Here is a 14,988-nt window from a genome sequence, read left to right on the forward strand (position 1 = left end):
TGTGGGGTATCATATAAGGGAAACAATACAGTCTGGAAGTCTGGAGACCAGAATTTGGGTTATAGCTCTGCCACCATGTTGTGACTTTAAACAAACTATGTATACTAGTGTCTCAGTTGTTTCCTCTGTGAAATAATAAGGTAGAACTAGATGTTCTCTGGGCTTTTTCCAGCTTGAAAATCAAATGCTCTTGTGTAACTAGAGGTAATCAAGAGTGGATTATTAGTAGAGGGGGGCTGCTCATTGAGTATCTCCTTTGTTCTCAATTCTGCTTAATATAGTTTGTTGGCTATCAAAAAGCAGGTGACTCCTGTGGTCAGACCACTGTTTTCATTATTTTACTAAATGTGTGACTCTAGACAAGTTATGTAATTTTTTATCTTTTAGTTTCTTTGACTATAAAATGGGGATTGTTATAATACTAATTATTTTATAAAGTTGGAATAATTAGTACCCATCTCATAATATTTTAAGGAGGATTAATGAGTTAATTCATGAGGTCCTGGGGAGAGTACTTTTCATATGAGCATGCTTAGTAAATATTGGCTATTATATTTGTTTGCATATTTGAATCTTCATAGTGATACATGCTCTTTTCACAATTGAAAAAAAATTTTCGTAGTTTCTTGGTTATTTCTTTTTTAAAGAATGATAGAATTGAAATTTAAATATTTTTCTCCATCACCATTTAACAAAAGCCCAAGAGCCTACAAAACAGTAGATTCTGGAAAGAATGAATAAATGAATGGCTAAGATCAAAGACTCTGCATGATACTGGAGCTCATGTAACAAAGGTTGGCAAGGATGAAAATGGATATATTCCAAGCAGGAGAAGTGTGTCTTTTATGTCTCTTTATAATATTTAGATAGTAACATGCTATTCTTCCTTTGCTGATCAAAAGATCTCATAGTCTTTATAGTTACCTTTGGCCTTTGCTACTCTGTTATTTACATGTAAAGAAAATGCCACTTGTCCCCAGAGGTCAGCACTCTTAATGTGATACAGAACATTTGATTGTTTCTAGAAAGGAGCTGTTGAACACTTTAGTACTATAGCAGAGCTATTACTAAATAAAGTCAGGGCAAATAGAGGGTTATAATCAATACAACAATTCAATATGACTAACAAGCAATATTAATTCCAACCATCATTTTGGTCTAGTCAGTAAGTAGAGATCTTGAAATATTACTGGATGAAAATGTAAATGTAGCATCATCATGAAGGCACACCAGGTATGCTCATCTCTTCCTTGTTGCTAAGGTATGGTTACTATGACAATAGTCACTAATACTACCAATTTGATTCCCACTAATAGGAAGCCATTTCCCACCAATTTGTGAAGAGTCTCACTACTAAAATAAAGCTTTATCCATTTTTCTACTCCTGTCTTATGTTTTAAATTATTGAGTATCACAAAAATATATAATTAAAGTTGAACACATCAAATTTGTTGAGAGTATCTGTGCCAGACACTTTACATATGAATCCCTAATGCCACCTAATACACTTTACATTGAATCCCTAATGCCAGTTCTAAGAGTTATATTTTATTACTCTGTTTTAGAGATGAATGAACTAAGACACAAGGAAGTTATATTGTTCAGATTTACAAAACCAGCAAATGAGAGAACTTGTATGTCAACTTATATGTATCTCACTAAATCCACATACTTTCATGATGCTATTTGTATTAATCTTTGTAAAATTGGAGAGTTAAATACAATTAGAAGAATCATGAAATTCAGCTGAATTTGGAAGGCATGGCTTTGTACTAGTTCCAGTATATATTTAAGTTGAATTTATCAGTGGCACACAGTAACCTGGGTGTAAACATATTCATAGAAGCATATCAGTGTTTACCATGTGTCAAGCACAAATTTTAGCACGCACTTAACATTTATATTTTTACTTAATTTTCAACATAATAGCATGAAAAATATACTGTTACTACCTCCATTTTATTGGTAAAGAAACTGTGTTACAGATATTTAAATTAATTTACCCAAAGTTGTATAATAAGTAAATGCTTGAATCAAAATTTAAACCCAAGATATCTGACTTCAGAACTTGTAGTATTAATCTCTATCCTACAATGATCAGTCCACATCAAAGGCTAGATATTGGGCAGAGACTACAAAACTAAAATTTGAGTGGACACTGGAGTTTTGTCTAATAGGTGAAACCAAAGGGACTTGAGACTGTTGGTGAACAAGAGCTTCAGAATATCATTTCCATTGATTTACTTTCTTCCACCATCTTCAACTAGAGTAAATAAGTGAATCTAACTATGTATCACTGAGAATTTACTCTGTACTAGGTATACACTAAGTACTTTATAATTGTTGCCTTATGTAACATTCATAAAAATCCTGTAAGGTAGTTATAGATAATAAGTCAATCTCCAGCGGAGTGGTAGTGCTAGCTTGATCTGAGGCATACTGGAAACCCTTATAGTCTTAGCCACGGTGCTATGCTGCCAATGGTATGTTTCTTGCTAAATTTTTGGAGCTTTGAAAGTGAAGATCTTAGTTTGGAGTTGGATGTAGACACAGAACATATTCATTGGCTGAGGAAAATAGAAATAACTGCTGAAACTCGTCCTGGTGCAAACTGTATAGAGTTGCCTAAGTAAAAAAGCTTCATAGTGACTTTTCTAAAAGTTGACTTTTTGTTTGTTTGAAGTACCCTTCAGGCCCCATGTAAATGAATGGATGAGAGACCAAAAATGTAAAGTTTTAAGACAAGATCTCAAACAAACCTCACCAAACATGTTCATATTTTTTCACATTACACATGAATAAAAAACAATTTATTCATATAGCAGAATTAATATATATTATATATGGTCTACTTTGAAGTCAAAGGCTTTAAGGTGATCTACAAAGAAACACACCATACAACTGCAGAATAAACAGCTAAGAGCACCATGGTAAGATTTAACTCAATGTGGTCTAGTCTAGGATGCTATGACATTGAAAATGGATGAGGGCTGGAACTGGCAACTTTTTATTTTTTTTGAGGAATGTGAGGAAGAATTTGTTAGAGGAAGGAGACCAGTAGGCCCATTTAACTTGTGCTTCAAGCTCTAGAAGACTTCAAAATGCAGCTGCCTTTTTTTTAGTAGTTAATATCTGCTGGAATATAAGTAGATACCTTTGATGTGTAACAAACACACTGAAATTTAGTGGCTTAAAATAACTCCCACGTAAGCAGCTCATGATCTGTGAGACATGTGGGCAGTTCTACCGGTCTGGTCTGACTTGGCAGATCTCTTCTGGGCTTATTTTATTCAAGTCAGCTGTCATTGGCTGATGGCTACACAATCAAGAACAACCTCACTCAAGTCTGGCATTGAGATTCCACCAGGATGAAAGAGGCTCCTGGGACACATCTTGTTTCATAATTCACCAGACTAGCCATCTTCTTCATATTGTGGCAGTGGCAGGCATCCCAACAGCAACAAGTCTATACACGAATGCTAGTTAAGCCTATGTTTGCTCACTTTACTAATGTACCACTAGACAAAGCAGGTCACAAGGCCACCCCAGTGTCACTGTGAGAGGACATATCCAAAGGTCATAAAGGGTAAGGAATAATATGTGGCCATTTTTGCATCCTTACTATATCCTTATCACTAATTTTATTTATTTATTTGTTTATTATAATTAAAATGGATCAGCTACTGATATTAGCTACATTAAGATAATTCCACTGATGAAGGAAATCAAGTTGAATGTAGCCCATGTTTTCTTAGAAAGCCTACAAGGTAATAGTGGTGGATGAGTCCATTGATAACCCTGAGGGAGGCAAACTATTTTAACAGAAAGTACATGGGTAGACACAGACAAAGACACATAAGTGTCTCATCCCCAACACCTATTGGTTGAGTGACTAAGATTGCTTAAGGTCTCTAAGCTTCTATTCCCAATTTGTTAAAAGTGAGGGTTAGTATCTGTGTCACAAAGCACTTTTCCTTTTATCATGCTTCAGTTTCAGCTGTATAAAAGCCTAAACATATTCTTTCATATTTTTTGTAAGGATGAATGAAGTCATCCAGAAGGATAGGCTTGATAATCTCTAAAGTATGATATAAATGTTAGTTATTTCAATTAATAGGGACTTTGATTCTAAATCATGAATTAACATCCTCTCCCCTAGGCCCTGTGGTCATGTTTACTTACTACTGTTTTGATGTTTTTAAGCAACCAGAAGTCTAAAGCTGTGGAGAGTGAAGGGATGTGAAAATTCCTAAACAGAGTTGCTGGACTAATAACTTGGTAAAAGTCAGTCAAATTTGGAATGTATTAAATACATTACAGTAATCATATCTAGAAATAATAATTTAAATATAGAATGACCTTATGCTAATATTTGTCCTTTATGGTATTTAATAGTTTTTCCTAACATACATTTAATAAATATATATTTGCAATGGAAATAAATTTATGCTGTCATTCATGAGATGTCAAGTCTATTATTTTCATTTTACCTGGTCTGTGCCTTTCAGTGAGTCACCACAATTTCTCTAAGCCTCAACTTCCTTATCTGTGAAATAGAGAGAAGGATACCTCAAAGGAATGTTTGATGGGTAAAGCAAATCCCAACATTCAAGCCCCTAGGCCAGTCTTAATTTGGAGAAGACACTTTGCTTTTAACTTTTCTCCCCATCATTTCTCCCCCTCACACACGTCCAGCGGGATTTTGATAGCTCTCCTTTCCCTGTTCCAGGACTTGAGATAGTGGTGATAAGACATCCTAGGAAAACAAGTTTGAAGGGGAAGATAATATGCTTCCTTTGGACTCTGCAGAGGTGAAGATGCCTGGGAGGCTGTAATTGACGAGAGGTCCCAGTGGGTTGTGCATATCCTACCTCAAGGAGACGGGAGACCAAGGGCAGATGCCTGCCCTTCTATAGACCTACTTGGATTCACTCTTCTCCCCTTGTGAGTGTCCCAGCTGGTTTTATCAGCTTGTGACATATTTCAACTCTATTCTGACAATTTATCAGCCCAACCAGGGATCTGTTCGATGTCTGGCGAAATGATATTGTTAAAAATGCAGAGCCTGGCTGGGCTGCTTGCAAACGATGGCTCTCAATTTGATTTCTATTGACAGAAGGCAGTTCAGGCAAAGGCATAAATAAAAAGTTACAATGACTGAGGAAAAACTTGGGGCTTCCAGTTAGACCTCATTACTCTGAGCATTCAGACTGGAAAAGAGCAGCGGGGGAGACAGAATTGGCTTCATAAGGCAAGCAATGATGGAGTGAGCCTACAATTAGTGATCACCAGCTTTCCTAAAGAATCAGGACAGTTGAACTGTTGGAAGCCTAAGGAGGTTTCTACTCAATCTTATACAATTCATGGCATGAAGGACAGAGGCTTGAGAGACTCACAAATTTCTAGGCAGGCTTGACTTATCCAATTTTCTATTGGGGGTTTTAGACATCAGCATTCTACCATTATGGAAATATAAGCTTTTAAATGAAATTATCTCTACAATGTCTTTCAACTCTAACATTATTAGAAGTATAATTCTACCTTTTGTACAAAGGAGAGCATTAGTACATTATCTTCTTGGAGGGAGGCTCTTTCCTAAAAAGAGGAAGAGAAATTATCATGTTTAGAAGTAAGGACCAGAAATGTTAGCACGCATCATCTAAGTTTAATCCTTATATTATCCTTAAGAGAATAGTTACAATTTTCCCTATTTTTTTTACATTAGGCAATTAAAACTCAAGGAGATAGTCTTGCTTCAAATGATCTTTAAATTTAATCTACATATTATCGTTAAAGAATAGCTATAATTATTCTTATTTTGCAGATGAGGAAATGGAGGTAAATTGAGAGTGACTTGCTTCAGATCACACAAGTTGAAAGAGATAAAGCAAGGACTTGAACTTAGTACTGTCTAACCCCAAAGCCTGTGTTCATCGCATTTGGCCATGTTGGCTCTAGATACAACTACCTGCAGTGACAACAGGCAGACATCAAATGAAATTTTGATTTTTCCTCAGTTTTTCAGAACTTATGGAATTAAAATAAGTTTTAGGCAGGAAGGTAGAAATATGTGGAGGGGGAAGGATTGAAGAGGAGAAGAAAGGAAGCATGGAGGAAGAAGCAATGAAAAAAGCAAAGGGGCAGAGATGAAGCTAACATATATGTTAGCTCCTTATGTACAGAGATGTACTTTTAACAGTTTTATTGAATTATAATTAACATAAAGTAAGCTGTGCATCATTCAAGTATAATTTGATAAATTTAACACCAAAGCCTGATCACAACCAGTGTGATGAACATATTACCACTGCCAAAAGTTTTCTCAAAAATAAGTTATCCAGATAGATGAGGCCCCATTTCTGGACTCTCTTCTATGTGTCTGTCTTTACACCAGTACTGCAGTATCTTGACTACTGGAGCTTAGTAATAAGCATTGAAATACGGTAGTACTAGTTCTTGTTTTAAAACATTGTTTTGAGTATTATAAGACTTGTGCATCTCCACATGAATTTTAGAACTGGTTTGAAAATTTCTAAAAGTATAAAATTTTGATTTTGGTTTGCATAGAATCTTTAGATCAGTTTGGGAGAAAATTGACATTTAACAATACTAATTCTTTAAAACTGTGAAAATAATATGTCTCTCTAACTTATATCTTATTCAACTTCTCTAAGCAGTTTTATGGAGTCCAACATGCAGGTTTTCATAAATTTTGTTGCATTTATCTATACCATTTTATATTTTCAATGTTATTGCAAATGGCATTTAAAATTTTTTCAGTTTCTAATTGTTCTTCGCTGCTATGTATAGATATATGCCTAAGCTTTTAATACTGTTTTTGTGTCATACAACCTTGCTAAACTCACTTTTTAGGTCTAGAAGATTTTTGTAGATTATATCAGATTTTCTACATAGATAATCATGTTATCTGTAAATAAAGACAGTGTTTACTTCTTCCTTTTTACTTTGGACGCCTAAAAAATATATATATTCTTATTAGAATGGCTAGCATTTCCAGTAAAATGTTGAATAGAAATAGAGCAAACATCCTTCTCGTGTAGCTGATCTTGAGGGGAAAGCATTCAGTTTTTCTTCATTAACTGCATTGTCAACTGTAGGTTTTTGAAGGTGACCTTAATTGCCCTTTGATTCCTAGTTAGGCAAGAGTTTTACCAGGAATTGATGTTGGATCCTGTCAAACTATTTTTCTGTATCTATTATGTTGAGTATATAATTATTCATTTTTACATTACTAATATGGTAAATTATTATATATTAAGATATTAAACCAACCCTGAATTCTAGACATAGAACTACTTTGTCATGGTGTAACAACCTTTTCATGCAGTGTTAGAATCAATTTGCTAACATTATTATTGTCTAGTTTTCCTATATTATAAAGTCTTTGATTTTGGTAATGGAACAATAGAGATGTCACAGAATGTTTTGAGATTTTACTTTTTTTCCAATTTTCAGTAAATATTATGTAGACTTGGTATGATGTCTTTCTTAAATGTTGAGTAAAATTCACCAGTGAGGCTATCTGTGTCTGGAGTTCTCATTGTAGGAAGGATTTTAACTATAAATTCCATTTCTTTAATAGATGTTGAACTTTTCATGTTCCGACTTCTTGAACGAGCTTTAATAGGTTGTATATTTCAAGGAATTTGTCCATTTCACCAAAGTTATTTAAATTATTGGTAAAAAGTTATGTACAATTTCCCTTATTATATGTATCTCTTTATATGTGTGTGTATGTATAGATATATGTATGTATATGTATATATATACGTATATATTTATACGTATACATATATATGTGTATATGTATCTTCACATATATCTTCTTTCTTTCCTGATTTTAGTAATTTGTTTATCTCTCTTTTCTTTATTAGTCTGACTAGAACTTAAACACCTTTATAGATTTTCTGAAAGAAGCAGCTTTGGATTTAATTAATGCCTTCTGTTTTCTATTTCATTGATTTCTACTCTGCTCTTTATTTTTTATTCTCCCCTACTTACTTAGGGTTTAATAGATCTTCTTTACTTGCTTCTTGAGGCTGAGGTCATTTATTTGAGATCTTTCCTTCTTTTCTGATATGTGTATACTGCTCTAAGTGGTACCTTAGCACCTCCCACAAATTGTGATATGGATGTTTTAATTTTTTATTTAGTTTCACTTTACTATTTCTTGTTTTTACTTTGATCCATGGATTACATAAACAAGAGTTAGTCTCCAAATACTAAAAGACTTTCCAGAGATCTATTTATTATTGAATACCAATTTAATTCCATCATGGCCAGATTTTGATACCAAATTTTGATACCTGGATATGATCTATTTTGGTAAATGTTCTCCATTGCCTCCATCTACCTGAAATAATATGTTTTCTGTTTTCACTGAATGTTATGTTCTGTAAATGTCAATTGGAACAATTACAGTGTTCCAATTTTTAATATCCTTACTGATTTTCTATTTGTTCTATTGAGGGGGAGTTATTTAAATTTCTGTCTATAACTGTGCATTTTTGTGTACTGCTTTGAAATTCTATCAGTTCTTGATTTGTGTATTTCGAAGTTGTTATTAAGTGCACTAATATTAGGATATTGGCATATTAGCTATAATTGTTTATTGTTTTTGTAGTTGCTTTAGGTTTTATATTTTTCACCTGTAACTTTCACAATCTACCTTCAAGTGAAATTATACCCCTTAATATACAGTATAAGAGCTTTGCAATAGCAATCTTTGACTTCTAAACATCTGACCTTTGTCTTATTATTCTTATACATTTTACTTTTACATGTTTTATAAACCTCACATTATCTTATTATTTTGTTTAAAAATATATTTGTAATTTAAAAGTTTAAATAGGAAAGAAATCCATAATATCTTGAAATATCTTTTTACACCCCCTTCAGGGACTTCTATTCCACATTTATACATACATTTGGCTACTTGGTGTTGTCCTACAACTAAGTGATAACTAAAGTGATTACTTTCCCTTCTCTTTGTGTTTTATTTTGGATAGTTTTATTGCTTTGTCTTCAAGTCACTAATCTTTTTGTCTGTAATATTTATTCTGCTGTTATTCAAATACATAGAATTTTGTATGTCAGACAGTAATTTTCATCACCAGAAATTCAAAGTTGGTCATTGTTATCTTTCATGTCTTCTTACTTTTTTTAACATATGGAATATATTTATAAATCACTTTGAATACCCTTGGCTCTTAATTCTAATAGTTATGTCAGTTCTGATTGATTCAGTTACTTATAAAGGGTTGTATTTTCCTGTTTCTTTGTATGACTGGTAATGTTTAATTGGATGCCAAATTACCTTTATGACCTTTATGACATTTTATTTTACCTTTATGACATTGGATATTTTTTATATATTTTTTATATTCACATAATTTTGTATATAAATTTTTATATATAAATTTTATATATAAATTTTTATATATAAATTTTTTCATATAAATTTTATATATTTTTATATTCACATAAATATTCTTGAACTTTGTTCTGGAATACAATTGATTAACTTGTAAATAGTTTTATCCTTTTACACATTACTGTTATAGTTTTTTAGGTAGGACTGGAACGCTGGTAATAGTATGACTAATTATTTTCTCCTACTGAGCCCAGTCCTTTTTGTATACTCTATCCAATGCTCAATGAATCTGGTGGGAACTGGCATGATTTCTGGCCAGGTCCTGCTCTTGTTAATCCTTTGGATGATTTTCCCCAGCTTCATGTATTTTTCTCTCAATTTATGCACTAATCAGAACCCAACTGAATTCTTGAGAGTTACCCTCCGAGATATGTAGATTTCTCTCTGTGCAGCTTTCTCCTGTTGTTTACTCTGTCTTCTGAAGTTGCACTCTCATTTCCATCTCCTCAACTCAGGGAGTCTTCTTGACTGTACCTGAGTTCCCTTTCCCTACTCTGCAGCCTGAAAATTATCTCAAGCCTTTACCCTGGGGTAATCAAATGGCTCATGTCATTTGTTTCTGGTTCTCAGATATCACTATCCTTCTTTGTCTGATGTCTAGTGTTTTGCAAATGTTTTGGTTGTTTCAAGCAGAAGTATAAACCAAGTCTTGTTACCTTATCTTGATTGGAAGCAGAAATCTTCCCAAATTGTGTATTTATATAAGGGGAGTGAATAGTGGTACCAAGAATGTTTTGTGTGGAAGTCTGACACTGAAATACAGAAAGGGAGAATGTCTCAAATTATATCCTCTTCTTCAACCTAGTGTTAAAATGTTCTTTACAAAATATCTCTGCTTTCTGACATTAATTATATTTTTATAGCCAAATTTTTATATTAGAGTAAGTTATTGTCTTTTACTTAAAACTATTTGAAGTACAGGAAACAATGCTGGGAGTGGTGTGAGACTGGTGTCTAGATCCAGCATTACCACTGTCTGAATGTCCTTGGATGTCATTTGTCGTCTGTCTACAAGCCCCATTGTCATCACCTATAAAATGTTAACAATGACACTTACTTGTTCACCTTATAGAATGAGTATAAGAATGCACTGAGTTTATAAAGTAAGCAGTCTTTTTAATTGTAAAATATTATAACAATATGGGAGTTACTATAACTATGTCCATTATGCTTTTGGGAAACTTCAACTTGAAAGGCCATAAAAAATTACACATCACATTTTTTCCCCCTGGGATTATCTTTGTGACACATTCACTCAGACCTCTTGGGGAATCACTTACCTGTAAAATGCTACACTTTATTCTTCAGGATGTACAATGGAATAATAGTATTGGGCTCTAAAATCAAATCATTCTAGACTACACTCAGACTTCACTATTATGTCTTCTTGAGGAAATTATTATACCACACAGTTTTCTATTATCTATAATGAGAAGAGTAATATTACCTTTGTCGGGTTTTTGTAAGGAGAAAATATGATAAAATATGTGACGAACTGGTACATGGGAAGCATTCAAGAGAAGTTATTCTAAAATGTTATTACTACTCCATTAAAGAAGCTATGTGGGCACAGTTCCAGTGAAAAAGAATATGTTCTTCTCTAATCAAAGCTTAGTACTCAGATACCATACCTCAGTTATCTTTGGCTCTTTCCTTTCCCCAGTGTTTCACATCCAGTCAGTTCACCAAATATTCCAGCACCTCTTCCAGGCTTTTTGCTGCTACTACCACTGTCTTCATTTTTATTTCATTGATGACTCTGTTTCCTCACTACTGTGTGTGACTGGTACAGTAGCCTAATTTCTCTCCCTGAGGTTTCACTGTACTGGTCTAGGCATAACATTTGGCCCCACATCCTGAAGGTGCAGCTCTAATCATGGCATATTATTCTGAGGAAATCTTTGATCACTTTTAAGTATGGAATAAAATCCAAGTTCTCTTACTTGGCATACAGGTTCCTTCAAAGGTGGTTACTATGTTTCTTTCCCAATACCTCTTCCCATATACCACATTGCACTAGGCTCCATTCACTCTGGGCAGTCCTTCTCAAACAGGCATGGTAGTCTTTCCTCAATCATGTTGTTCTAAGCTATACCCTCTTGAATTTTCTCACTGCTATATATCAAATTTATACCATCAACTGTAATTCCGTTCAAATAGCCACCATTTATACAACTCTCATGATAACCATTGTTATCATTTTTAACAATTAACCATTGTTCTAAAAACATCTTTCTGATATAATTGAAGTCTCACCATACAGCATAAAATATCATCCACGCACATTTTTAGTCAAAAATCTAGGCACAATTAAATACCATTTTTATGGCAATTAGCAAGTGAGGGCTAAACTCATCATGACAAAATGTGCTGTAAAAATTACGCACAACTGCCTCCGCTCAAATTCTACTGTTTTTCAGAATTTTCTTATGTAATTAATTATTCTCTCTCTTCCGGTTTTAATTATTCCTTATTTTTGAATACTGCATCAGTTTTGCCACTGGCTTTGTACTTTACCATATGGGTCCATCACTTCCTTAATTGAAACTCTAAGTTTTCCAAAGGCAGGGACCATGCCTTATTTGTGGTTAATACCTCAAATTTTGTCATCAAGGTAATCTGGATTCAAGTCCCAGCCTCTTCATTTAACACTTGGTCTGTCCTGAGCCAGTTATTTACTCTAAACCTCAATTTCCTCATCTGTAAAATGGGAATAATAGCAGTACCCAGTTCACTAAAGTATTTTCAAGGTTAAAAGACCTTGTGCATGCGGATCACTAATGATATTACTAGGAGTATATTAAGAGCCAATGCTTTTAGTAGTTGCTGTTACTGTTATTACTGATAGCATTGATACCTATTTATCTCTCTAGCATTGAAATACTTTACTCTCTCTAACAACTCTCTTTCTTTAGTGGTGCTGCATGGGAACAGAATGATTGATCTAAATATAAGAAGGATTAAATTAGCCCTGACACCTTTGACCTTACCAGTGTTCATCCAGATGTTGGATTTTGTTCCCCTAAGTGGTGATTTACAATAAATGACATATTTATGAATAGCTCTCAAGAAAGAAATTCCTTCTGATGGGAGGCAAATGATGCTTCTATCGAAATACAAAATGACTGTGCCAAGATTAATGCTTTTCCCAGAAATGCCAAGGTAATTAATAACAATTAGCAATTTAATATAAAACAATGCCAACTGCTTGAAAACAATAGATAGGCGTGATAGGTGTGTAGCTTGCTGTCCTTTAGGAAAGGTAATTTCATCAGGAGCAAAGTCTATTTAAAAAAACATCTATCTTATAAGGAAAACAGATGACAACCGAAGGCCGAAGGATACAAAAGCATTAATAAGAGCCCAAGGAGCCAGCCTGTTAATAGTTCAGAGGCTCACATAACCAGTCCATGTCCCAATTTAGTGCTTGGTGATCCCTTTGAACTGTGAGCATTAACAAAGTTGTAAGGAAGCTGGATAAAAGGCCCAAGTGAAGGTCAAAGACTTGGATGTTGAGTGGTCACAGCCAGGTACTGGTAGTAGGAGGAAAGCCACTTTAACAGGCATTTTACTTATATAAAGTCTGTAGAACTGTGAATTACACATAGTAAATATAAATATAATATCTATTTTAATATCAAAGTCTTTATCAGCAGTTTTCAAAGTGTGGTGCCCTGAGCAGCCAGCAGCATCATCTAGCAGATTGTTATCAATGCAAATTATTGGGCTCCACCCTCAGACCTACTGAATCAGAAAGTCTTGGGAATGGGTCAAGCAATCTGCATTGTAACCAGTCCTCCAGATGATTCTGAAACTCTAAAAGTAAATATCAGAGTCATTATTATCAACTGAAGAAAACCAGGATTTAGTCACTGCCTGAAATCCCATGCGACCGATGATGAAAATGGGATCCTGTGTCACATCTGCCTGACTCCTCAATTCACAATTTTTCCACTCTGACAAGTTGCCTCCAGAGGCAAAGTTCAGAAATAGGCCATCTGGTTCAGGCTAAGTTCAGGGCCAGGAGTACGAGTACAGATGAGAATTTGAGGTTCTGTTTCCCACAGATGGCTCTCAGGTAGTCTTAAGGGTAAAGTGCTCTGGCCCTTGCCCTCCAAGGCCACCCAGAGATGATGCTTAGGGCTGATGTACCAGAAGATGGTGCATGTAGCTCAGGGCCAAAATAAGTAACTAAGACCATGGGTGCACTGAGAGATAAAGGCTCATGACTGGCACAGAGCCTAGGATGGATGTAGGCCTTGATGAAATGAGCAAAAATAGCTTTTCACTTCAAGAAGCCTTTTTGACGTGCTGAAATGTCCCTTTTCGTAAATAGACAAAAGACTTTTCAAGTATATTAGGTGCAAGGAGCCTCATTGTGAAACATCTACATGATACCTCAGTGACTGTTCTTTCTCTCTTTCAGTCCTCCACTCAATGCCAATGTATTGTAGGGCTTTCCCTGATACACCTCAAAATAGTAAATCCAATAGAAAATGTAATAACCCTAAATAAACAAGTCACCCTCTGCCTTCTGTACTGCTGTGCTCATTTTCTGATTTATTTTTTTCTAGCATATATTCCCACTTAACGTATTTACTGTTTATTTATTAATTTGCTAATATTTCCATCTTCTAGCATTCTCATCACCCAGTTTTCTCAATCCCCATGTGCACACAGTTATGACTTCCCTCTGTATATGATGCTTTTGATTAGACTATCCCCTGACAATATATCAGTCATTTCCAATAAATATGAAGTAGAACCTTTGAGACTTTAAGAATATTATTTTAAACGAGAGAGAGAGAGAGACAGAGAGAGAGACAGAGAGAGAAAACTCTGAGAACCTGGCTGAATATTTACCCAAATAAATGTTATGCCTTTTTAAGGTATCTATAGATTATAGACAAAAGCTTTTTGAGATTTCTTTAATATTATAACTTATTTTTAGAAAAATAAACAATAATTTACTATAGATCTCATACCCTTGTATATATTAAGTATATAATGATAAATAAGACAATGAAATACAACTTTATATTCAAAGTGATAACCATTTCATAGGAAAAGAGATGTATGATAAACAAGATTATGCCATATGTGCTAGAATAGAGGGATAAACACTGTGCCCTGTGAGCCAAGAGGAGAATCATTTAACCCAACATAGAGATGTAGTAGCCAGGAGAGTTTCCTTAAAGAGTTGTGGCTTGAGCTAGTTGAACTCATATAGCCTATGCTAAAATGTCTTACAGAAAACCACCTGGTCAAATGTAATGTCTATGATTAAATGATCCCAGAGGGGCTCAGAGGTAGTAAGTAAACTTTTAGAAGCCATATAAAAAGAATTTTCAGGGCACCTAGGTGGCTCAGTCAGTTAAACATCTGACTTGGGCTCAGGTCATGATCTCGTGGTTTGTGGGTTTGAGTCCCACTCTGTGCTGACAGCTGGAGCCTGGAGCCCGCTTCAGATTCTGTGTCTCCTTTTCTTTCTGCCCCATCCCTGATCTCTCTCTCTCTCTCTCTCAAAAATAATA

Source organism: Felis catus, chromosome D1 (genome assembly GCF_018350175.1).
Source record: "Felis catus isolate Fca126 chromosome D1, F.catus_Fca126_mat1.0, whole genome shotgun sequence".
NCBI classification, from domain to species: domain Eukaryota; kingdom Metazoa; phylum Chordata; class Mammalia; order Carnivora; family Felidae; genus Felis; species Felis catus.